Source organism: Chiloscyllium plagiosum, unplaced genomic scaffold (genome assembly GCF_037043375.1).
Source record: "Chiloscyllium plagiosum isolate Xiang-an unplaced genomic scaffold, Cpla_swu_hap1 HiC_scaffold_9, whole genome shotgun sequence".
Taxonomy (NCBI): Eukaryota; Metazoa; Chordata; class Chondrichthyes; order Orectolobiformes; family Hemiscylliidae; genus Chiloscyllium; species Chiloscyllium plagiosum.
In genome coordinates, this window is record NW_028270147.1 from 47,124,944 (window position 1) to 47,151,000 (window position 26,057).

The 26,057-nt window shown below is 41.1% G+C and overlaps 1 protein-coding gene across 2 annotated transcripts in view; it reads right to left on the reverse strand.

The window, feature by feature from the left end:
• Positions 1-26,057, reverse strand: part of LOC122554345 (uncharacterized) — a 98,491-nt gene that overhangs the window by 9,154 nt on the left and 63,280 nt on the right. The window lies entirely within an intron of this gene.

Consider the following 26,057-nt stretch of genomic DNA (forward strand, 5'->3'; position numbering starts at 1 on the left):
TGCTGCACCTTAGACACTTTCTTGGAGAGCAAAATTGTGCCAGAATGAACAAACTGTAGAATGTGATGCCATTCTTTATGGCAAGAATAATGGCAAGGTCGCATTGAATTAGATAGGAAGGTGTGTGTGTACTGTATTGAAGGTGGGGGCTGTATTGAAGGTCAGGTACATATAGGATGCTTAATAGACGTTTTCTAAAATTATCAAGAGCTTTGATAAATTGAATGGAGAAAAACAATTTACTTTGCTGGGGGATCTAGGGCCCAATTTTAATTCTGAGCAAATAGAAAGGCTTTGAAATAGTTAAAGTTAAGCCCTTAGTTAAAACAGCTCAACAACTAAAATTTATTACCATAGATTTGATTAGATTTACTTTTGTGACATGTATCTATGTGCAATAAAAAGGTTTTGTTTGCATTCCCTACAGGCAGCTCATACCACACAAAGTGCGTTAGAGTAATAGAACAAAGCAAAGAATGCAATGTGATGCTGCAGAGAAGGTGCACAAACAGCAAGATCAACATTAAATTTCAAATTTGAGGTCAACTCAGAAGTCTAACAACAGCAGGGAAAATGATGTTTTTGAATCTGTTGATATGTATGTTTATGCTTTTAGATCTTCTTCCCAGTGGAAGAGGTTTGAAGAGAATATAACCAGGTGAGAGGGGTTCCTTCCTGAGCCAACAAGAAGAATAGATGGAGTCAACAGATGTAAAGTTGGCTAGTGTGATGGATAAGGCTGTGTTCATGACTCTTAGTAGTTTCTTACGGTCCTGGGCAGAGCAATTGCCATACCAAACCTTGATGCATCTGAATAGAATGCTTGCTGTGTTATATCTATAAAATTTGGTGAGTCTCTTTATGGTCATGCCAAATTTCCTTAGCCTCCTGAGGAAGTAGAGGCATTGTTGTGCTTGCTTGACCATCACATCAACATGGACCAGCTCAGGTTGTTTGTATCATCACTCCTGGGAATTTGACTATCTCCAACTTAGCAACATTGCTTCCTGAAGTTAGTGATCAGCTCTTTCATTTTCCTGATGTTGAAGGAGAGATTATTATCTTTACACCATGCTGCCAAGTACTCTCTCTTATTCTGGTAATCTGTCTCATTATTGTTTGAGATCTGGCCTACAATGGAGTAGTTGTAGATGGACTATGACAAAATTTGTCCATATAGTCATGAGTGTATAGGGATTGTAGTAAGAGGCTGAGTATGCAGAGAGAAATTTGGAATGTTTCAGTTACACAGAGGGTCACTGAAGAATGAAATGTCTTGCTACAGTAAATATTCAGGGCAGACATTATTGTTTATTACTGAATAAAAATTTGCAGAGTCACTGAACTATGAGAGACAGTGGGATTACTTTGGTTGGCTTCTGTGTTGTATAAAGTGTCCCAAATAACTACTGCAGACTAGGACTTTTTTTAGTTGTGTGAAATCTGTGGGAAGAAGATCAATTACTTTCAAAGAACACCAATCAAAAGGATTGGTTAGGATTAATTGCTGTGAGTAATGTTTTCCCCTACATCAACTGTTATGTTTTCCCTAACATCCAGGTCACTGCATAATATGGAGGTAATAACTAAGGAAATTCAGTTGAAAGAAATCATACTACCAGGCTGATCTAAATAAATATTTAGCAAAAACCAAATTTGACTTCACATTCTGGGAGGAAATTGCTTGTTAGAAGTAAGAAGTTATAATATTATCATAAACTTTTAGCTCACTCTACCTCTATAAACGGAAGTACATAAATGCTTCTAAAGTACTTGGTCATAAGTCTTAACTTCAAATTAACTATGCAAATAGAAAGAAAAGCAGAATTTAGGAATTGCAATAGCACTTGTAGATCCATTTAATTTCAGCTTTGTTACACAGAAATTACAACAATTACTGTGCAAAGCAAACATCAAGATAGTGATTACTGTGTAAAGTTATGTACTTACTTCTCTTTGCTTGGAATTAAATCTGTTGCATGAAGTTAAAACTTTACTTTTTTTTAGAATGGAAAGATGTGCAGGCTTAAGTATGCTGGAGTGGATGCCCATGATTGAAGCACAAGGGTCATGGTGAGGTCACCTTATTTAAATTTCAAGAGCAGTTACAAATGTGACTTAGTGACTGCCAGTGGAGGAAGGAAGCATTTTGATGACCAGCTGCGTTGTTATCTGATGAAAATAGATGAAAATTTTGCTGCTACCAATATATTTAGTGTAACCACAACCTGTCCACGGATCATTGAATATAGAAGGACAAGTGGACAAAGGTAAAAACCACACACCAGGTTATAGTTCAACAGGTTTATTTGGAAGCACTAACTTTTGGAGTGCTGCTGCACAACCACCTGAAGAAGCAGTGCTCCGAGAGCTAGTGCTTCCTAATAAACTTGTTGGACTATAACCTGGTGTTGTGCGATTTGTAACTTTGTACACCCCAATCCAACACCTGCATTTCCAAATCAGGACAAGTGGAGAGAACTTAAAAAAAAACATATCCAGTGTCTCCTGCTTTATTAACAGGGGCATAGAGTACAACAGCAGGGAGGTGATGTTGAACTTGTATAAGACACTTGGTAGACCTTAGTTGGAGTACTGTCTACAATATAGAAACGATGTGAATGCATTTGAGAGAGTGCAGAAATTATTTACAAAAATGGTTCTAGGAATGAGAAATTTCAATACTGAGGATAGATTGCAGATGTTGGGACTGTTCTCCTTGGAGTTAAATAAACAGAATTGACAGGGTTTTTTTAAAAATCAATACTGGGCTGGATGGAGTAGATAGGGAGAAACTGCTAACACTCATAAAAGGGACAAGAATAAGAAGCCATAGATTTAAAGTGATGTGCAAAAGAAGAAACGATGATGTGGCATATGTTTTTCACTCAGTGTAATTAGAGTATGGAATGCAATACCTGGAAATGTGATGGAGCCAGGTTAAATTGAAGCAATTAAGAGGGCCTTGGATGATTATTTGGATAGAAGAATTGTGCAAGGTATGGGGAAAAACCAGATCAGTACGAAATAATAATGCTTTTTCAAAGAGCTGGTGCAAGTATGATGCACCAATTGGCCTTCAACTGAACCTTAATCTTGTGATTCGTGATAGTTCTGATCTTCTAGATGGCTCAAACTTCATTTCAGGTGTGAGTTCATCCCAATATCCAGATTGTTTTGTGTTAGAGTGATCATATACCAGTTTTATCACTTTTGAAATGACAGGCCAAATTTGGGGGGTGGGGGTGGGGGGTTTCAAGCAAATGTGGGGGTACTGATTGATTTTCCATCACTGCAGCTGTACCTCTGATTGAAACATTGCAACGAATTGCTACATCTAGACATATTCAGGAGGATCATTATTTTAGAGCTACACAATTTGAAAAAGATAAGCAGTAGAATCTTGTAGGGGCTTGAATAATATGGGCAATAGTGAGATTTGAGGCAGAAACAAGTACAAAATCCAGTGAGGCCTTTTTCTACTTTGGGAGTAACCCCTGGCAACTTCTAGACATCGAACAGGTGGGTGTGGTGAGGCTGAGCAGAGCCAATTAAAGGAGATTATTACTTTTTCAACATATTATTAATGGCACAACTTGTCTCATTATCCAGTGTCCTATCTTGACATTGAAAATCAGAATGGTACCTGGCAACTTCAACGCAATTCTTGCTTCAAAGAACATCTAGTTTAACACTAGGCATTAACGTCTGAGGGAACACTCCACAACACGGCCACATGCAGCCCACATCCACATACACTGGGCAATGTTAGCCTCTAATAGTACACATGGCACATAACGAATCCTTACAGGCTGCTTCTGCACTTCAATGCTGCACCATGGGACGCACCAGCAACTATTATTGTAATGCTGCCACAAGGACTGTGCATGCTCAGGGACATCATACAGCTCCCTGACTGGCCCAGGCTGCATTTTTGGGCTGTTTACTTCCTGTCGTAGCACTCACTCACCCTGAGCTTACCGGGACGCTCACAAAACTTCTGTCATAATAAGAACATAACAACTCGGAGCAGGAGTAGGCTTTCCGGCCCTTCGAACCTGTTTCGCCATTCAATAAGATCATGGCTGATCTTTTTGTGGACTCAGATCTACTTACCCGTGTTCTCATTGTATCCCTTAGTTCCTTTATTGTTCAAAAAAAATCTAACTTAGCTTTTAAAACGTTGACTGAACAAGTGTTAACTACTTCACTGGGCAAGAAATTCCATAGACTAACAACCTCTGGGTGAAGAAGTTCCTTCTCAATTCAGTCCTAAAGCTGCTCCCTCTAACCTTGAGGCTATGCCCTCTTGTCCTAGCTTCACCTGCCAATGGAAACATCATCTCTACTTCTATCTTATCTATTCCCTTCATAATTTTATATGTTTCTATAACATTCCCCCCTCATTCTCCTGAATTCCAATGAATATAATCCCAATCTACTCAGTCTCTCCTCAACTCCAGAATCAACCTAGTGAACCTCCTCTGCACCCCCTCCAGTGCCAGTACATCCTTCCTCAAGTAAGGAGGCCAAAACTGCACACAGTACTCCAGGTGTGGCCTCACCAGCACCTTGTACAGCTGCAACATAACCTCCCTGCTTTTAAACTCAAACCCTTTAGCAATGAAGGACAAAATTCTATTTGCCTTCCAAATTACCTGTTGCACCTGCAGACCAACCTTCTGTCTTGATGGCTTGTCTTTTTGTTCCAGAGATTCCAGGCTTGCTATACTGCAGTAGTGTTTCAGCACAGACACAAAGGTAGGTAGTTTGTTATGGTTGTCAGTTGTCATCAGTCAAGTGAAAGGAGCCTTTGCTCAGAGTAGTTCAGGCTCTGTACTTCAAGAAAAACCTCCAATTCCAGCCCAGGGGCTTGGACATGGACAATCAACCACTTGAGGCAGAGACAGTTCAGATGCTCTCCACATAATTTATGAGGAGCTGAATGTTCAGCAGCCCACCACCTGCCTTGACTCTAGCTGTCATAATGTGGGCTGCTTTTGTCCTAGAATGAAAGGAAGAGGCAGGGACTAATATATGAGAGGCACATTCAAAAGTCTGATAACAGGAAGGATGAAGCAGCATGCTAAATTTCCCTTGTCTGCCATGTCCAGAGCAGGAACCCTGCAGGACCACTTGGGACTCAGTGCTTGTTTGGTTGCACAACAGCTTTTCAAAAGATGGCACCAGCACCAGCTATGTCAGTCAATTCAGAGATACCCTGCCAATGGCAAGTTGTTCCCGGAATAGCACATGACAACAATTATGCAAGAGAGGTGTTATGGGGTGGGATAGGTGGTCAAGTAGGCGAGTGATACGAAGCAAGAAAACTAGCTAGGCCTCCTCATGAAACCTCTTCTAAAATCTTAAATGAAACTGATATTAGCCAAAAAACCCATCAGATTCAGTGAGGTTTGACATGGAATAAAATGTAACAATATTCTATAGAATGAAAAGCATTTTGCTTTCAGAGTTAACAGCCTTTAAATAATTGTAAAAAACAGACCACTTTAGTTTGAATTACAGAGATGTTTCTTTCCCAATAATATTAAAAGGTAAGTGCTGTAAGTAGGGTTAAGACTGTATAGAAACAGGAGGTTATTTAAATTAATAATAAATGGAGATAGAAATTAAAATCTTGCTTCAACAAATTGTGTTCATACAGTAGATTATCAATAATATTTTGGAAACTATGGTTTCAGTGTTGATACTCACTGTTAGTATAGTTCACACACAAGCTAGGAGTTTTCACAGGAGTTACACCACTGCTTCAGTGAAGTATGAGCAGGTAAGGACAAAAAAAAAAGAACACGGAGTCTAATGCAGCTCTCAATCACTTCCAGAGTTTTCCATTGGAAAGGACAAAAGATCAAAATAATAAGAATAGATCACACAAAATTCTCCTGTCATTTGCATCAATGTGCCAAGATTCTTGGTGTAAAAGTTGGCATTGGGAAAAAAAAAGAGGTTTAAAATTTAAAGAATCATATTATCTAGTGCAATCCCCTGCAGAGTAATTGGTAGTTTTGGTCAAGTTGAAATATTTTAAATACGCTATTTTTGGCCAGTTCCAACAATGGCCACTGTCCAAACTATGCTTCAGTGAATTTCTAAGATTTGAAATATCTTGTCCTTAACTGGTTAGCTCTCTGATGGAGAAATTAAGATTGCTGCAAGTTTGAAAATAAAAAATCAAACACACCTGGAATTGTTGAGGAGACAATTGCAGCAACTGGATAGGTACAAAGCCCATCTGATGAAGTTTATTCTGGGATCAGTTTTGATCATAAAATTCTGATTGTAATCGAACTTGGGAAGAGACTTCCTGATTTAGAGGCTTAAATGAGGACTTTATCTTTACTGCTACTCCTTCTACATTGCTGCAGATTTCACTTAAGTTCTCAAAACAAATAAAGAACAAAAGAACCAACCATTTGGTAGTGCACATGGTACTAATTTAAAGCCAAGGTCAATTTCCTGATGGCATGCTCATGGAGGACCCATGGAACATTTAAGAACAGATTTTATGAGGTGGAATGTGGAAATCAGGATCATTTTTGGGTCCCAACCATAATTCCTTGGGAAACAGAAATGGGAGAAGTTCAGCAAAGTAAGCAAAATGGACAGACAGTTGAAGCAGATGATGTCCATTAAAATTACACTCCAGATGGTGTCTGGAATAGAGAGAATGGTACTTGCATCTAAAGTGAGTGGATAGGTGCTGGTGCAGGGAATTTCAGGAAGAGGGAAGGAACTATCAATGTAGGGTGGTGATGACCCAGTAATATTGTCACAAGTCTACTACTCCAGAGACCAGGTAATGCTCTGGGTTCAAATCACACAGTGGCAACAAGTGCTGACATGTGACACCAGATACAGCAATATGATTCACTCTTAAGTGGCCAAGCAAGCCACCCAGTTCAATTAAAGGCAATTTGGGATGGACAATAAATGTTGGCCCAGCCAACAATGCCCACATCCTATCATTAAAAAAAGTCCTGGATCAAATGAGGCTCAAGGATTCTTTATTGGATCTAGAGGATGACTTCTGCTCCTTCTTGCCATTAAGGAAAAAAAGAAGTAAAATAAAACATGTATCTTCCTTTTCTAGTCTTGACTCTTATGTTTCTGTTAGTTATAGATGAAAGTTAATAAATAAAGCAATGTAAGCAATGTGTCAAAACTGTGACAACTTTGCCAATAGCATGAATGGACCACATTGCTACATCTTCAGTAAACATTCTGAGACACTTTCAGAGTGTTCCATCAGCAGGAACACTGATTTTGAGCATTCTGACACACAAAAGAAATCCATCTTAGGTAGATGTCACCATAGTGCTATCATAATTTGGAGGGAAGCTCAGGTATAGGAACATGTCATGAGTAGCAAAGCAAGGTAAACAAAGGGTGATATAGAAAAAGGTGCTATGTATATTGGTCCTTTCAAACAGGTACCGTGCACTTGCTGTCTGCAAGGATAAAGAAGCAGGGTATGGTATAGTTAGTTGGAATGCTAAGTATGGCACTGTGAGCAGGAAACCAGCTAAGAGACAGGGGGTGGGGTGCAACAGGAACAGGAACAGAACAGAAATGTTGGCAAAGGGAATTCAACACTTTGGGAAATAAATAGCATCATTTGCAGTTGTGGATTACTGTTATCAGTACTGGAAAAAGGAAGAGCAGGTGCCTGGTATAGAAGGGAGGTTAGGGCATAGTTGTCTGGGAAGATAGAGGTTGGCAGCCATCCAGGGAGACATGGGAATGGCTGTTCATGGGAAGAAGGTAAAGTTGTAGTGGCCTCAGGAAAGGTCATGCAAGATAGAATGAGGAAACTGGATGACAGAAAACAGGTTAATCACTACCTGGTGACACAGCCAGGTGCAGGGTGTAAATGGGGTAGGGATGGGGATAGTTTCTTATGGATAGCAAGCTGATGACAGGGCAGCCCAGGACATAGCTGTAACAGATCAATGAGGCACTGGAGAAGGGGGATCTGGGCATGTGAAGCTATGGTATGGTCAACACACAACATTCAGCCACACTGATTCACAGAGTTCACAAATGCCATATTCAAAAGAGCTGATGATTTTGAATGCTCCAGCACATACAGCTACGCAGCCAGAACTGTTGCATTCAGCTTCACAGCTGGATTTGCAGAAGTGCAAAGGCAATTGATTGCTTAATTGATATGGGATAAGAATGCCCTAGGAAGAACCAACAGCTTTCATAGAAGAGATTTAATTCTATTAATCTGCAACTATCTTTTGAGCAAAATCAAATCCAAGAAAAAGTGCTCACTCCACAGGGGGCCCTTCAAGGAGGCAGTACACCACTACCTTTTTAGTGGGCAACACATACTGGCCCAGCCACATCACTCATGTCCCATGAGTGAATAAAACAAAAATCACTCAAGTGTCACAGCTATTTACTTCTTTTACACAACTCTAGAGTTGGTTCCTGGGTGACAGATACATCCTCAGTTCATATTATCTGTGTGGAATCCACATTCAGTACAAATGACAGCATGACAACAATACAACAGACCATGGAATTGCTGAAGATGAGGTTCTGCTGCCTAGACCTCTCCAGCAGAGTGCTGTATAATATGCCCCACTTTCTCAGATCATTGTGGTCTTGTGTCCTCCACAGCTTACTACAGTAAAATGTTAAGGAGTTGTTTCTTGGGACAATAGAGGTGATGCCTCATACTGATACAGCTTGAAATGCCAGGGTGATGATGCAATTGATCAGACAGGCCTGCAAAACTCTCATCACATTCTGATTTCAGCCTGCACATGTCTCACTCAAGCCATCGCCATCATCACTTTAAAAATGTCAATATGGACATGATACAACATCCAGCACATTCCTTCTACAGCAGGGTCTCTAACCTATGGCTCATGGGCCACACAGCCCAATGAAATGACCTGTCAAGTAAGGGATGGCTGGACTTTGAATTCTGCCTCCTGAAACAGCTCGGAGGCATAACTGGGCTGGAAGGGGTGAGAGACTGGGCTGTGCCATTCCTGTACTGATGAAAGGCTCACCTCCAGTGCCACCATATTGCTACATAAAGTATTTGGAGGTCATTACAAATGTTGCGGCTGTTGGTTGAACTTTGATCTCAGAGTACTCAGTGTCATTGCTCGCTGATACATTACTTTGCTATGAACATTAGCCCAAATTGAAAACACCCTTAATAAGTTCCCAACACATTAGATATTTTCCTAATCAACCTGTGTTATTATACACCTTTGGAACACTACCATTACATTGTTTATCCATTCCTTTGGAACAGGTGGGTCTTGAACCTCAGTCTCCTTGCCAGAATTGGGACACTATCACTGCACTACAGTACTTTGAAAAATGCTTTCAAACCATCTGTTTGAACACATTATGAAACATGCCCATAGCAGGTGAGATGTGAACCTGGACTGTCTGGACCAAACACTAGAACACTACCATTACATTGTTTATCCATTCCTCAGACATCAGATGCTTCACTAACTCAGTTAGTGTAATACTTTTAAGCAGGGAGAATTTTTCTACTTTTTTTGAAGCTGACATCAAAATACATTGTGAGACACTTTAAGCCCTGAAACAATCAAATTATTTTAAAAAGATGATTGTGACAGGGAAAAACAGAAAATTAATAACACATTAAACAAACAAAACAGACTTCAAAACTGAATAACTTGAAAAAGACTAATGAATATCTTTACAGCTTTTACAACTATATGAACAGTTCCAAATGATCATTGATCCCTTGCATGCATTTTGAATCAAACTACTCAAATACATAATTACACCACCAGGGTAAGATGAACTTGAACCCAGACTATCTGGTCTAACGGCCAGACAGTTACCACTATGCCACAGAAGTCCTGCTGTGACCCTTAAGGTTTTGCTTTGGCTTGTGGCCCATCAGTGGCCTCCAAATGAGCACTATAATGTATAGCCATTCTCCTCTTTTTTCTCTATAACAATACTTTTACTATTCCAATATTACCCCAACATCCTTCTGAATGCTCCAAATGAACTCGTTTCCACTACATTTCCAGGGAGTTCTTTCCAGACCCCAGAAAAGTTTATTTTCAGTTTCACTTGCTTCTTTTGCAAATGATTTTGAACCTGTGCCCTCTCATTCTCAATGCTTTTGTGCTGGAGAACATTTTGTCTCTATCTATCCTATACAGATCTCTCAGAGCCCTCCTAGCCTTCTCCACACTAAGGAAAACAATCCCAACTTCAATTTATTTTCATAACTGAAATTTCTCATCTTGAGAAACAAGTTTCTAAGTGTCTTCTGCATTCTTTACAATGAATTCACATCTTCCTGAAGTGTGGCACTCAGAACTGCCATTAAACTCCAGCTGAGGTCCAACTGCTAGTTCAGCATAACCCCCTGTCTCTTTTACTCTGTGTCCCTATTAATAAAGCCTGGGATACTGTATATTTTATTAACTGTTCTCTCCACCTTCGCTGCCATATATAATGACTTAAATACTGACAGACCTGGGTGTCTCCATTCCTGAACACTGTTTAGAGCAGTCTACTGTCTCTCCATGTTCATTCTTTCAAATATACCACCTGTCACTTCTCCACACTGAACTTCATCTGCCACCTATCTTCCCACTTCCACAACCTGTCCTCCTTACAGTTTACAATGCTTCTAAGTTTTGTATGGTCTATAAACTTTGAAACTGTTCTCATGCATGGAGATCAAGATCATTAATACGTATCTAGAAAAGTAAGGATCCCATTTTAATTCCTGGACACCAATCCTTCCTCAAGCTCAAAATAAATCCATTAACTATTACACTGTGTTAAGCCCTTAATAGTCTTCAGCTTGTTTTAGAGGTCTTATCTACATAACCATACAACATGAATAAAGAGCTCATAACCATATATCTACATGTAAACTTACAATGTCATAGATTGTACACCCCGCCACACTTGCGTCATTATAAGGCTTTAAGCATATGTTTTCTATTAATATGCCTTGGGTGTTTAGGTGGAGGCTGTCTCTGTGTGCTCTGTCACATTGTCTGAGATGAACTTGGTAGGTGTCCTCTGATTGTCTTAGGCGTCAACATCTTTGATCTCAAGACATCTGCACTGGGGCAGATGTATCCTTCCTGGCCTCACCTACTGGAGCCACTGGGGCCAGTGCAGTGAAAAGGGCCTTGGAGTTTACAGAGAGGACACTCTGGAGCAAGATTGCTGACAGTCCCTCTCACCAAAGGTCCCTAACTTCAGAGGAGAAGTGGAATCTGGAGTGAGGTTGAGGTGCCTCTTCCCCACCTCAGTTGGCCAAGTATTGGGCTGGCACAGTTGAGACATGTCTCCCTATGGCAGTTGTCAACTTCTCCATAAAAGTGCATTCATACGCTGGAGCTGTGACAGAATACAAGACTTGATTGGACTCAATCACAATTTACTCAAGACTATGTATAGCCTTTGACATCCCTGTCAGACTTTCTCCTGCCTGCATTTCTTGTGGCTATTCTCAGAGGCTTGTCATCAGCATGAGTCTTGAAATGGGTCTGGTGTCTAGTAGTCCTCAGAATGTCAGGGACCCCTGGCTGGTACATTCTTCATCAATTGCATGAATATATCTGTGATCACCAAATTATGGTCCCGAGCTTAATCATGGATGCATGACCATAAAGGCAACTAGGCTGTTGGATAGCGCAGGGGAATGATGTAATGATGCTTCCTCTGAGTGTTCCATGCTATCATCCTCAGAGGTTCAATTCTGACTCAAAGCAGACTATGGAAGATATGTTTCCTGACTGCAAGTTCCTGGAATACAGAAGACAGGGAATTAGCTTGACATAATTCCCAATCCCAAATCCTAATGCAGTTTTAAAAACTTGTTCATATCATGTGGTTGTCACTGGCTTAGACAACATGACTCTATCCTTATGTTCCATCTGGGTGCTGAGGCTCAGAATCTAAAATCCTGCCTGGTAGACCTTAGCACTCACACATTTATACTTTTTTATCCCACTATGAGTGCCACTTTTCTGTGAGTTTATCGTGCCACTTATGCCTGCAACATGCAGGTAGTCATTGACCCTTTTGAGGCATTACACCCAATTTTACTGGAATGAATGACTGCTCACCTCTGCTCCAATCTAGCTAAAGTGGTCTTCTGCCACTACTGCTGGGAAACAGGGATTCTTGATGGCCTGGAGGAGAACCTGCAGGGAGGTATCTCTGAAATGTAGGGTCATTTGATCTATGGACTGAGATACTCCTCAAAAAACAAATGATTTCAGAATAGCATAGAGGTTAGATCAACATTTTACAGCAACTGTTACATTTTCAAAATGTTCACTCATACAACTGGATTGAAGATGCAAGATAGTTGGGGGCATAGCATGATTTACTCGGCCCCTGGACTTTGAATACACAACTGATGTGGCCAGGCAGCCACCTCTGAATGGAAGGCCCACACACTGCCAATTCTGCTAAAAGGATCATTAACACAATTACAAGATTCTGTCGAGTAAGGGCTAAACGGAAACAAGATTTTTAAAAAAGGCACATAATAAGTTCACAGGGAGAGGGTGACAAAAGATTTTGTTCTTTGCCCTAGAGGTTGGTCTCACATACAGTGGTATGACTTTCACCAGGGGTGGAGCAAGAAGGCAGGTCTTAATCCATTATAGCTGGATTGGGGATCAAACCCTGTGCAATAAGCTGATGACTTAACACAAAAGGATTTGATACTAAAAGAATAAATCAAGAAAAATGGAAAAACATATAAAGGCAGAAAAAAGATCATCACTACACTAATCAAATTTAAGATAAAATGCCTGGATCAGAAGAATTTCAATCACATTATCCAAAAGAAAGTGGAGAGATACTACAAGTACAGCTATATAATATGTAATTAGCAAAAGAACCAATGGCAGATGATGGGTGGACGATGGCAATAGCATTTGTAAAGAGATAAAACAGAAACAGAGAACATCGAACAGTACAGGCCCTTCGCCCCTTGATGTTGTGCTGACCTTTTGTCCTACTCAAAGGTCAGACTAACCTACCTTTCATGCAAATATCCAAAAGTCACTTAAATATCCCTAATGTATCTGATTCTACTACCATGACTGGCAGTGCATTCCACACATTCACCACTCTCTGTGTAAAGAACCTACTTCTGACATCTTCCCTAAACTTTCCACCAACCACCTTAACATTATGCCCCCTTGTGATAGCCATTTCTGCCCTGGGAAAAAAAGTCTCTGGAAATCCATTGTATCTATGCCTCTCATCATCTTGAATACCTGTATCAAGTCACCTCTCATCCTTCTTCACTCCATTGAAAAAAGTCTGAGCTCTCTCAACCTTCCTTTGTAAGACATGGCCTCCAATCCAGGTAGCATCCTAGTAAATCTCCTCTGCACCCTCTCTAAAGCTTCCACATCCTTCCTAGAATGAGGCAACCAGAACTGAACACAATTTTCCAAGTATGGTCTAACCAGGGCCCCACAGATCTATAGCATAATCTCGCAGCTTTTAAACTCAATTCCCCTGCTAATGAAAGCCAACACACCATAGGTCTTCTTAACAACCCTATCAACTTGGGTGGCAACTTTGAGGGATCTATGGACATGGACCCCAGTTCCTCCACACTGCCAAGAATCCTGCCTTTAACCTTGTCTAGTGCATTCAAATTCGACCCTCCAAAGTGAATCACTTCACACTTTTCCAGGTTGAACTCCATATACCTATCAGCCTAGTTCTGCATCCTGTCAAAGTCCTGTTGCAACCTACAACAGTCCTCCATACTATTGATAACTCCATCAACCTTCATGTCATTAGCAAACTTACTAACCCACCCTTCCATTTCCTCACCTAAGTCTTTTATAAAAATGACAAACAGCAGAGGTGCCAGACCAATTGCTACTGAACACCACTGGTCACTGAGCTCTAGGCTGAATACTTTCCAAATACCACCACCTTCTGTCTTCTCTGGGCCAACCAACTCTATAGCCAGACAGTCAAATTTCACTTTATCCCATGCCTCCTTACTTTCTGAAAGGGGAACCTTCTCAAACGCCTTGCTAAAATCCATTTACACTACATCTACTGCTCTACCTTCAATGTGTTTTGTCACATCCTCAAAAGAATTCAATAAGGTTTGTGAGGCATGACATGCTGGCTGTCTCTCATCAAACAATTGTTTTCCAAGTAGTCATATACCCTGTCTCTCAGAATCTTCTCCAATACTTTACCCACCACAGATGTGAGACTGACTGGTCTGTGATTCCCAGGATTATCCTTATTCCCTTAAAATTATGCCCTCTCGTGATAGCCATTGCCGTCCTGGGAAAAAGTCTCTGGCTATCCAATTTGTCTATGCCTCTCATCATCTTGCACAGCTCTATCAAGTCACTTTCATTCTTCTTTGCTCCAGTGAGAAAAGCCCTTGCTCCCTCAAATGTTCTTCATCAGACCTGCCCTCCAGTCCAAGCAGCATCCTGGTAAATGTCCTCTGCTTCTAAGGCTTCCACATCCTTCTTATAATGATCTGACAAGAACTGAGCACAATATTCCAAGTGTGGTCTAACCAGGGCTTTAGAGAGCTGCAGCATAACCTCATGGGAAATAACAGATCAGTTTGCTTATCATCAACAGGAGGAACAATAATGGAATTGTAAATAAATCTTTTTTTTTTTTTATTTTTCTTTATTCTGGATTATGGATCAAGAACAAGAGATATTGCATTTTTGAAAACATTACTGAAACTCCATGTGAGTTGTGTTTACACTGTTGTTTCATGCAAGCACTGAGGAAGATGTTTGAGACTCAATAGCACTGTGAGCGAGCATTCAGGACAAGTTTTGGTCAAATACAATTGATTGGTCTTAATTAAAAAAAAAGGTTGTGTGGGATGGAGTCATCTGCACAGTAATTGCTCTAATTGGGTCCTGGATAGATGGACAATCTGTGTGCAAACAGTAAAAGGGATAGGAAGCCTTCAATCAGCTTAAGAGACAGGATTTCTCTTTCTTTCTGCAATGATGTGACCAGGAACTGGAAGAGAGCAATGTATTCCATCCTTTCACTTGCTTTAAGCTGTTGCCTTGAACCATTGAGTACTTAGTGTTCCAACCACTCTGTCTTTAGCAAAGAACTGAAAGGAACTGGAAATAAGAAGATCAGAGATCAAGAGAACTTGGAAGGAGGAAAAGGGATATCTCATCAAATACTGCAGACTGTTGCTATTAAATTGCATTTCCCTAATTTTTTTTCTCCACCCATAACATTCACGTTTATTTGCTTTTTCTGAGCCTGTGGCATTAAGTGGTTAGAATTTCAGTTAGTAGAGTTATATATTGATAGTTAAATTTTTTTTTGCCAGCCTGTGATTAGAATGGACTTACTTGTAATGAAGAATAGTAATTTCTTTTTATGTAGAGAAACAGGTTTTCTGTTAAACTGAGATCACCAGGCAGGAAAATTAGGTCCCTGAGCAAGTTGATTAAATTTTTAACTTTTATGATGACCCTGGGAGTAGTATGCTTCAGTGTCAATGAACTTAAGTGGATTTTGACAGAATTTGTATTCAAATAAAGGAATATAAAAATACCTAAAAGTTGAAAATTTAATAATAACTAGCATGATATTCCAAAATGAAATTCGCCTTGACGAAATTTATTGAATACTTTGAAGAACAGAAATGATAGATAAAGGTAATGTGGTTGCCAGACTACATTTAGATTTTTGAAAGACCTTTGATCAAGGACAAAGAAGACTCACAACGAAAGTCAGAACTCATGGAGTCAGGCAACAAGAATCAAAATTGCTTGCAAGCTGGCTTAAAAGCAGCAAATGGATAGGAGAGGTTAAATGTTCTTGCTCAGATGGGCAAAGGTGGGAACTTTAAAGAGTGGTTAGATGAAGCATTTGTTATCACAAAGAGTGGGTGAGACTAGTGCAGGTGCTTTTAAGCAAAAATTAAATAGATGAGGGAAAAAAAGATCAAAAAGATATGTTGATGGGATGAGATAAAGGCTCAAAGGAGGCTTGGGTGAAGCACAACCATAAACTTGGTAGGGTGAATGTCTTGTTCCTTTGCTGGAAATATTATGTAATTATGTCCTCAGAACTCAACCAGCAAATTCCAAGAGAAGCCCCTGCTTTTTAAATTTCATTTTCTTTGTTCATAACATAAGTAATGTTCATGTCGAAATCATGTGATGAGTTGTTTTCTTCAACCAATGCAGTGCATAGAATCCGAGAAACATCAGCACTGGAAGAGGCCATTCAGACCATTATGTCTGTACTGTCTGATTAAACTAACCATGCATTTTAATCCCACTTATTAGTACCTGGCCATCGCTGTGCAGTTTACAACACTAAGTACAGACCCAGTTTCCTTTCAATTTAACTGAGGGGTTCCGCCTGAGCCATCAAACTGGGTAATAAATTTCAGACATCCACCATGCTTTGGGTGATAAAGGTTTTCCTCATACCACTTCTAATCTATCAATCACATTAGTTACTTTGTCCTTTGATAACTGACCTCTCTTAAGGGAAAATCTGAGCTGGCAACTCGATCCAAGCCCCTCATCATTATTTTGTATACCTCGATCAATTCACCCCTCAGCCTCCTCTTTTCAAAGGAAAACAATCCTGGTTTATCAAATATTTGTCATACCTGTAATTTAAAAGTTCTGACAACAATCTTGTAAATTCCTCTGCATTCTTTCGAGAACAATTCCTATAATCTGCTGAACAGAGCTTTACACAAAACTCTGGATGTGGTCTAACTAGTGTATTATATAGTTGCAGCATTATATCCCTGATCTTTTATGCAAAGGCTCACCCAATGAAATAAAACATTCTATTTACCTCCTAGTTTATCTGTCCTGCCAACATCAGGAAGCTGCGAGCATGCATTCCAATGTTTTGTATCCTCTACCCCTCTCAATACCCTCCTGTTCATTATATTATTCCTTGCTTGGTTTGTCCTCTCCAAATGCATAGTTGTGCATTTCTCTGGATCAAATTCCAGTTGCTGCTTTTCTATCACTCAATGATAACCCATTGATATATTCTGGCAGTTGACTACCAGCTTCACATCAATTACCCAGCCTGTCTGCAAATTTCCCAATTGTATATCTTACATTTGTCCAAACCATTAACACATACCTTAAAGCAGAAGTCCCAAACCAGGTCCTGTGGAACACCACTGTAAAGTACTTTCCATTCACAAAAACATCCATTAACCATTACCCTTTATTTCCCATCAGTGATCCAATTTTGAATCCAAATCACCATTTTCCCCTCTATCCCACTGATATTAATTTTTCTAAACAGTATGTGGGACTTTGTCAAATGTGTTACTAAAATTTATATTGATAACATCTACTGTGGTAACCACATCAATCCTCCTTGTTACTGCTTCAAAAAAATTCCATTGCATTAGTAAGAGAAGACCTTATACTCACAAAACCATGCCATCCCTGATTAAACTATGTCTCAAAGTAACAGTGGAAAGCTCTCTCTCTCTGTCTCACAAAATTTGAGATTGCCATAAGTTTTATTTTTCTGCTATATCTTACCTTGTATACATTTGGATAATCAGGGGACTCTACATTTAACAGTACAATCTTTTTTCATTATGGGGACATGTCTACATCTTGCCTGCAAAATCTTGCCTTTGAATGTCTTCCACCTATTTGCCACTGCCTTTTAAGTAACTATGTACAGTCTACTTTTTCCAGATCAGATCATCTCTCAGCTATGAAAATTTTCCCCTTGCCCAATCAAGAATTTTTACTCCTGTTCTTAAAACAATTATGATCACTATCTTCAAAAGAGTCACTCCCTTGCTTCTTCATCCACCTGCCCTATTTCATTTCTTAAACTTACACCTAGAACTGTTCTCTCTCGTCGGGCTAGCTACAATCTGGCTAAAAATATTCTCCTGAAGGCAGTTAAGATTTTATGCCTTGTGTGCTATTCACACTACTGGAAACCTAGTTGATACTTAGGCAATTGCAGTTCCCAAATAGAATGGCTGTAGCATTTTTGGCAGTCAAATTTGCCACAAATTGATTCCCCTTACTCTATCTAGTTCAGAACCTACAGTACCCATTTTGCAGAGTGGCTGCTCTTTTTTTGTTTCTGAATTCAACAAGTTGGCCTCATTTGTCTCTTGATCTAGGATATCTAGGATGTTCGCATTTATGATTGATATTTTAACCAACAATGCTCTGGCTCATCTTATTTTAATTCTCTTCTCTACCTGACCTAAGAACTTTATATCGAGGAATAGTGAGCTGCCATCTTGCTCCTCTTTAAACCAACTTTCTATTAAACAATGATATCATTCTGCTGTGAGTCTATGCTCTCAACTCATTTTTATTCCTTGATACATGGGGTATAGGTACATTCGTATTGCTGAAGAAGTTGCAGGATTTTTACCCAGCCAGAAGAATGGCAATATATTTCCAAGCCCGGATAAAATATGGCTTGGAGGGGAATGTGCATCGGGCAGATGGTTAGACTCTCTGTTGTTGGACATAATAATTGTCTGGCACGTATGAGACATAAACATTGCTTGACCCTTGCTAGTCCAAGCCTGGATGTTGTCTGTTAAAGCTGCTCTTTGCTGAAGCAACATAAAATACCTGAAAGTGATTCTTAGTTGACAAAATAGCTGAGGAAGCATACGAGCTGAAACAGCAGCTTCCATAGTCTGATGTTTGAAGTTATAGAGTCATAGAGATATACAGCATGGAAACAGACCCTACGGTCCAATCCGTCCATGCCGACCAGATATCCCAACCCAATCTAGTCCCACCTGCCAGCACCTGACCCATATCCCTTCAAACCCTTCCTATTCATATACCCATCCAAATGTCTTTTAAATGTTGCAATTGTACCAGCCTCCACCACATCCTCTGGCAGCTCATTCCATACACACACCACCCTCTGCGTGAAAAAGTTGCCCCTCCGGTCTCTTTTATATCTTTCCCCTCTCACCCTAAACCTATGCCCTCTAGTTCTGGAGTCCGCGACCCCAGGGAAAAGACTTGGTCTATTTATCCTATCCATGCCCCTCATAATTTTGTAAACCTCTATAAGGTCAGCCCTCAGCCTCCGAAGCTCCAGGGAAAACAGCCCTAGCCCGTTCAGCCTCTCCCTGTAGCTCAGATCCTCCAACCCTGGCAACATCCTTGTAAATCTTTTCTGAACCCTTTCAAGTTTCACAACATCTTTCCCATAGAAAGGAGACCAGAATTGCACGCAATATTCCAACAGTGGCCTAACCAATGTCCTGAAAGGCCACAACATGACCTCCCAACTCCTGTACTCAATACTCTGACCAATAAAGGAAAGCATACCAAACGCCTTCTTCACTATCCTATCTACCAGCGACTCCACTTTCAAGGAGCTATGAACCTGCACTCCAAAGTGTCTTTGTTCAGCAACACTCCCTCGGACCTTACAATTAAGTGTATAAGTCCTGCTAAGATTTGCTTTCCCAAAATGCAGCACCTCGCATTTATGTGAATTAAACTCCATCTGCCACTTCTCAGCCCATTGGCCCATCTGGTCCAGATCCTGTTGTAATCTGAGGTAACCCTCTTTGCTGTCCACTACACCTCCAATTTTGGTGTCATCTGCAAACTTATTAACTGTACCTCTTATGCTCACATCCAAATCTGTGGGCGGCCCGGTGGCACAGTGGTTAGCACTGCTGCCTCACAGCGCCAGAGACCCGAGACTGTGTGGAGTTTGCACGTTCTCCCCATGTCTGCGTGGGTTTCCTCCGGGTGCTCCGGTTTCCTCCCACAGTCCAAAGATGTGCAGGGTCAGGTGAATTGGCCATACTAAATTGCCCGTAGTGTTAGGTAAGGGGTAAATGTAGGGATATGGGTGGGTTTCGCTTCGGCGGGTCGGTGAGGACTTGTTGGGCCGAAGGGCCTGTTTCCACACTGTAATCTAATCTAATCTAAATCATTTATGTAATAACAAAAAGTAGAGGGCCAACACCAATCCTTGTGGCATTCCACGAGTCACAGGCCTCCAGTCTGAAAAACAACCCTCCACCACCACCCTCTGTCTTCTACCTTTGAGCCAGTTCTGTATCCAAATGGCTAGTTCTCCCTGTATTCCATGAGATCTAACCTTGAGTCTTTCATGGGGAACCTTGTCGATCGCTAAATTGTAAGCTTGCATGTAGCTTTCATAAAAGGAGTACATCTAAGCAACAAGACTAAAACAACACACAAAAGGGTCTTTTGAAATATACACACAACAGTCCACTTGAATTATCAGCAGGGGTGTACTGAAAAACTGCCACAGGAGCGAAAGCCTGCAATGTGAATGAATAAGCTTTATTGTGAAGGCCAAAAGATAAGTGATAAGAAGGTCTGGTAAGATCATGAGATCAGGGATGACCTAAAGCTGTTGTAGACAAATCACACACTACTTAATGAACCTGACTGGATGTGTAACCAACTAATAATACAAATGGTTTGTAACAGCCAAAAGCATAAAATGTGTTTGTTTCCATTTGTTCAGTGGAGAAGCCCTTGGACTGTCCAGAGGCATTCTCCCTACCGCTGCAAAACAAATTCAGTGGACACCCTCCTTCGACTGACTGAACTGGTCCTCACTCTGAACAACTCCTCTTTCCAATTCTCCTACTTCCTCCAAACAAAAGGAGTAACCATGGGCACCCGCATGGGCCCAGCTATGCCTGCCTCTTCATTAGATATGTGGAACAGTCCATCTTCCGCAGCTACACTGGCACCATCCCCCACCTTTTCCTCCGCTACATTGATGACTATATCAGCGCTACCTTGTGCTCCCACGAGGAGGTTGAACAGTTCATCCACTTTACTAACACCTTCCAACCTGACCTCAAATTTACCTGGACCGTCTCAGACTCCTCCCTCCCCTTCCTAGACCTCTCCATTTCTATCTTGGGTGACCGACTCAACACGGACATTTACTATAAACCAACCGACTCCCACAGCCACCTCGATTACACCTCCTCCCACCCTGCCCCCTGTAAAAACGCCATCCCATATTCCCAATTCCTTTGCCTCCGCTGCATCTAATCCCAATACCAAATAACCCAGGTGGCCTCCTTCTTCAAAGACCGCAATTTCCCCTCAGACGTGGTTGACACTGCTCTCCACTGCATCTCCTCCACTTCCCGCTCCTCCGCTCTTGAACCCTGCCCCTCCAATTGCCACTAGGACAGAACCCCACTGGTCTTCACCTACGACCCCACCAACCTCCAGATACATCGTATCATCCTTTGTCATTTCCGCCAGCTCCAAACAGACCCCACCACCAAGGATATATTTCCCTCCCCTCCCCTGTCAGAGTTCCGTAAAGACCACTCCCTCCGCGACTCCCTCGTCAGGTCCACACCCCCCACCAACCCAACCTCCACTCCCGGCACCTTCCTGTGCAACCGCAAGAAATGCAAAACTTGCACCCACACCTCCCCCCTCACTTCCCTCCAAGGCCCCAAGGGATCCTTCCATATCCGTCACAAATTCACCTGCACCTCCACACACATCATTTACTGCATCCGCTGCACCCGATGTGGCCCCCTCTACATTGGGGAGAGAGGCCGCCTACTTGCGGAACGTTTCAGAGAACACCTCTGGGACACCCGCACCAACCAACCCAACCGCCCCGTGGCTGAACACTTTAACTCCCCCCCCACTTCGCCAAGGACATGCAGGTCCTTGGCCTCCTCCATCGCCAGACCATAACAACACGATGCCTGGAGGAAGAGTGCCTCATCTTCCGCCTAGGAACCCTCCAACCACAGGGGATGAATGCAGATTTCTCCAGCTTTCTCATTTCCCCTCCCCCTACCTTACCCGGACTCAGCACCGCCATCTTGACCTGCAATCTTCTTCCCGACCTCTCCGCCCCCCACCCACTCTCAGGCCTATCACCCTCACCTTAACCTCCTTCAACCTATCACATTCCCAACGCCCCTCCCCCAAGTCCTTCCTCCCTACCTTTTAGCTTAGCCTGCTTGGCACACCCTCCTCATTCCTGAAGATGGACTTATGCCTGAAATGTCGATTCTCCTGCTCCTTGGATGCTGCCTGACCTGCTGCGCTTTTCCAGCAACACATTTTTCTGCATATGAACATGGCATGTTTCAGCATGAGCGTTTGCAAATGGTGCTGAAATTTGCTCAATGAATATCTGCACTTATGATCTTAAGAATAAAGGTAGGTTCATTTTGAAACAATTGATGATGGTTGAGCCTCAGATTAACCAGCGAAACTCCTGCAGTAATGTCCTTGAACTGAGAAAGATCAGCCTCCAAAGAAAAAATGACAATCCTCTTCCTTTGACCTCAGTGGAGCTTTATCCCCTATTCCCAATTACCTCACTCTGTCAATTACTGTCTTGATATCAAGGTCAATCAATCTCACTTCACCTCTGGAGTTCAGCTCTATTGGGCTTGAGGCAGGTGTTCCTGTTGGCTATAATTTTAAATTTCACATTGCAGTCTGACTGCAGTTGAAAAAGGAGTGGTAAGTCTTCTTCAAAAGTATAATTGCCTGGTTATGTAGATAGCATCGCTTTTGTTGTTACTTCTCTTCTGAAGCAATTGAGTCAAGTATCTGGGCGGCACGGTGGCACAGTGGTTAGCACTGCTGCCTCACAGCGCCGGAGACCCGGGTTCAATTCCCGCCTCAGGCAACTGACTGTGTGGAGTTTGCACGTTCTCCCCGTGTCTGCGTGGGTTTCCTCCGGGTGCTCCGGTTTCCTCCCACAGTCCAAAGATGTGCAGGTCAGGTGAATTGGCCATGCTAAAATTGCCCGTAGTGTTAGGTAAGGGGTAAATGTAGGGGTATGGGTGGGTGTCGCTTCGGCGGGTCGGTGTGGACTTGTAGGGCCGAAGGGCCTGTTTCCACACTGTAATGTAATCTATCAACCATCAGGTTGATGGCTCCAAACAACTGACAACAATCAAATAGTTACAAATAAATCTTTCTTCCTTCTTCAATAAAAAACAGAGCAACATCCATGCTTTGTTTTGTTTTAACAGTATCATTACAATCTTGCAAAAATCTCAGAAGGGGAATATGAAAACAGTGTACAACATCGCATGCGAACTAAAGATACCAATTTCAAAATTTTATTTTCGATGCAACTAAACATTACCCTGTTTACATGCCAATTTCCTGCATGTCTGGAACTTCAGTTCTCCTGCATAAGAGATTTATGAGCAAGAATCAACTCCCAGCAGCTGAGATTTCCACTCAAAACTCTATATTCAGTGTGTTAAAGTAAGAATGATTCTCGAAGTTGGAGCTTCGAATTGAAATGCTTGGCGAGTTGAATTTAGCTCAAAACACCATCTTGGTAAAGAGTTTTCATGCTGCTCTGAGAACAACCACACTGAAGTTCACTATAGGCTGACTGGCACTTAACATGCCTGTCATTAAATGCATGGATATCTATTAGCTTGTACTTGCCATAACGCTCTGCAAAAAAAAAAGTTCAGCTGCTTAAGATTAAACAAGTCATTGACATAAGTTTCATGTTCTACTTAGAGATACTCACCCTTTCATGCTTACTGATTGCTGGAGCTGTAAAAGGTCCCTCTGAAAACACATTGGGAAATCTTCAGGGCCATTTCACCAAGATTTCATTAAAATTCAAGCAATATTGACTCCACAAATTAAGGACTTCACCACGAGTTATGCCACAATATTGTATTCACCAGGGAAAAAAAATGCTTGGTATTGGCATCTTGTTAGAGACCCCACTGGTTTTGATGAGGAATAATAGATTAGAAGAGGACATCAGATTCAGTAGAACAGCATCAATTGATGCAGGAGAGGGGGCCAAGGTGGTGTCCATCACTATCCAATATCTCTTTGATCTTCCCCTCACTAAGTACAGTGCACCCCTTTACCTTTCAACCTCCTTCACTTGGCTCAGTAGTGACAAGACCTAAAATCTGAGCCATTCTGCAACATGTGCTTTTCACAGAATACATTCAACTCTACAATACAGCATCTAGTTAGTACTCAACTATCCCTGATTTAGCATCTCCAGCTAAGTTGAAATTGGTAATAAAGAAATTAGAATCAGAGTGTGAGACTAAACCTATACTTTCAAAACAGATGTTTCTTATTAACTTTGCAAGTATTTAGCACCTGACATCATCCTTTGTTCAAAAATAACTCTATAAATCTCACCCTGCTACTGGTGAGTGTCCTTTTTTAGTGTGTAAATTAAAATTACTTGCATCCCAAATCCCATTAAGAGGGCCATTCATTACTTCACACTAAGTAATACAGGGCCATCTTTATTCCCATAAGATCTTGTTGAAAAATAGCAGTGTATCACATGCTCATTTCAGCCATGACAGATTGATGTACTTGCAATAGAGTGCACTTGTATGACAGATACAGCCGATTCCAGTTACAGTGCCTAGTTTGTACCTGCCCTATGTTTTCCAATCATTAAGTATGGGGCCATAGGTTGCCTATGCTACTTTATGATACAAGCCACATTCCAACATTTCTTTCAGGGGATTTTAGGGAAGTTCTGGGTATTCCAATAAGGTACACGCTTGGCACTAGGCCAATACCATTTGCTGTTAAAAGTTGGAAGAAAGCAAGCTTCAGCAAATATACAGAGATAAGTAGTAATTTTCAAAAATCTTATTGATGAGATTCACTGCTTTCTTTTTGCCATTGTGGATTTCTAACACATTAAACCATTGCTTCTTTCTTTGGATTGGATACACAGTTTTTAATTTTTCATTTACTCCGAGATACCTCTTCTCAAGATACTTTTTCATTTGGATGTGAGATAACTTCTGCCTTCCATCAACAAAAAAAACCAGATGAAAGGCCTATTTGCAAATGTTATCATCAACTGGAAGTCCAGGTGTCTATGTCAGTATTACCAGCAGAATTATGTCCTTTTCCATGAATTCTAAGCTTTATGCTCCAAATGCATGACGTAAATCATGCTTAGAAAATACAGGCTGAAACCCTGAAAAGCATCCGGAGGGTCACTCGTGCAGAATGCATCAGGCAAATTAAATTTTACAAAGCAAAATTTCAACTTAATCAATACATGTGTTTTATAGGATCATCATGAGTGTGGTATTCAGCAGATGAAGTAGCACCTCTGAGTGTGGACACAGTAATTCTATTAGATGGATGCCCAGTTCTCAGCTATAGCTCCAAGCTGAGATACAGAAACTAGGAGCATTAGTAGGCCATTTGGCCCTTCAATTCTGCTCTGCCATTCTATAGGCTGATCCTTTATCTCAGTGCCATGTTCCTGGTTTCTCTGCATTCCACTGATGCTCTTAAAATCTAGAAATTTTCTATCTCTTTCTTGACTAGAATCAGTGGGTTGACCTCGACAGCCTTCTATGGTAGTGACTTCTACAAGTTCACTATCCTTTGAATCTAGAAAAATTGTTTCTCATCTTAGTCCTAAATAGTCTATCCTGTTTCTCGGCATTGTGTCACATGATTCTAGACACCCTAAATCAGCAAAATATCCTCCCTGCATCTAATCTGTCTAGCCTGGTAAAATTTCATATGTTTCAGTAAGATCCCCTCTTGCATATTCTAAACTGTCAAATACATGCCCAGTCAAACCAATCTCTCCTCACAGCTCATTCTGCCATTCCCAATATCAGCCTAGTGAACCTCTGCTGCACTCCCTCCATGATAGATAGGGAGCCAAAACTGAGTGCAATACTTTGGGTGTGGTCTCACCAAGACCCTGTATAACTCCATCGTTATTTTTGAACTCAAATTCTCTTGCATTGAACACCAATAAATTATTTACCTTCCTAATTGTTTGCTGCACCTGCCTTCTATTTTCATTAACTGTTGTACAAAAGACACCCAGATATTTTTGTATACTTACACTTCCAGTACATTGCCATTTAAATAACACTCTTCTTTTCTGCCTTTCACAACTAAGTGTACAACTTCATATTTAACCATATTGTTCTGCATATACCATGTGTTTGCCTGCTCAAACTGTCTAAATCTTGAAGG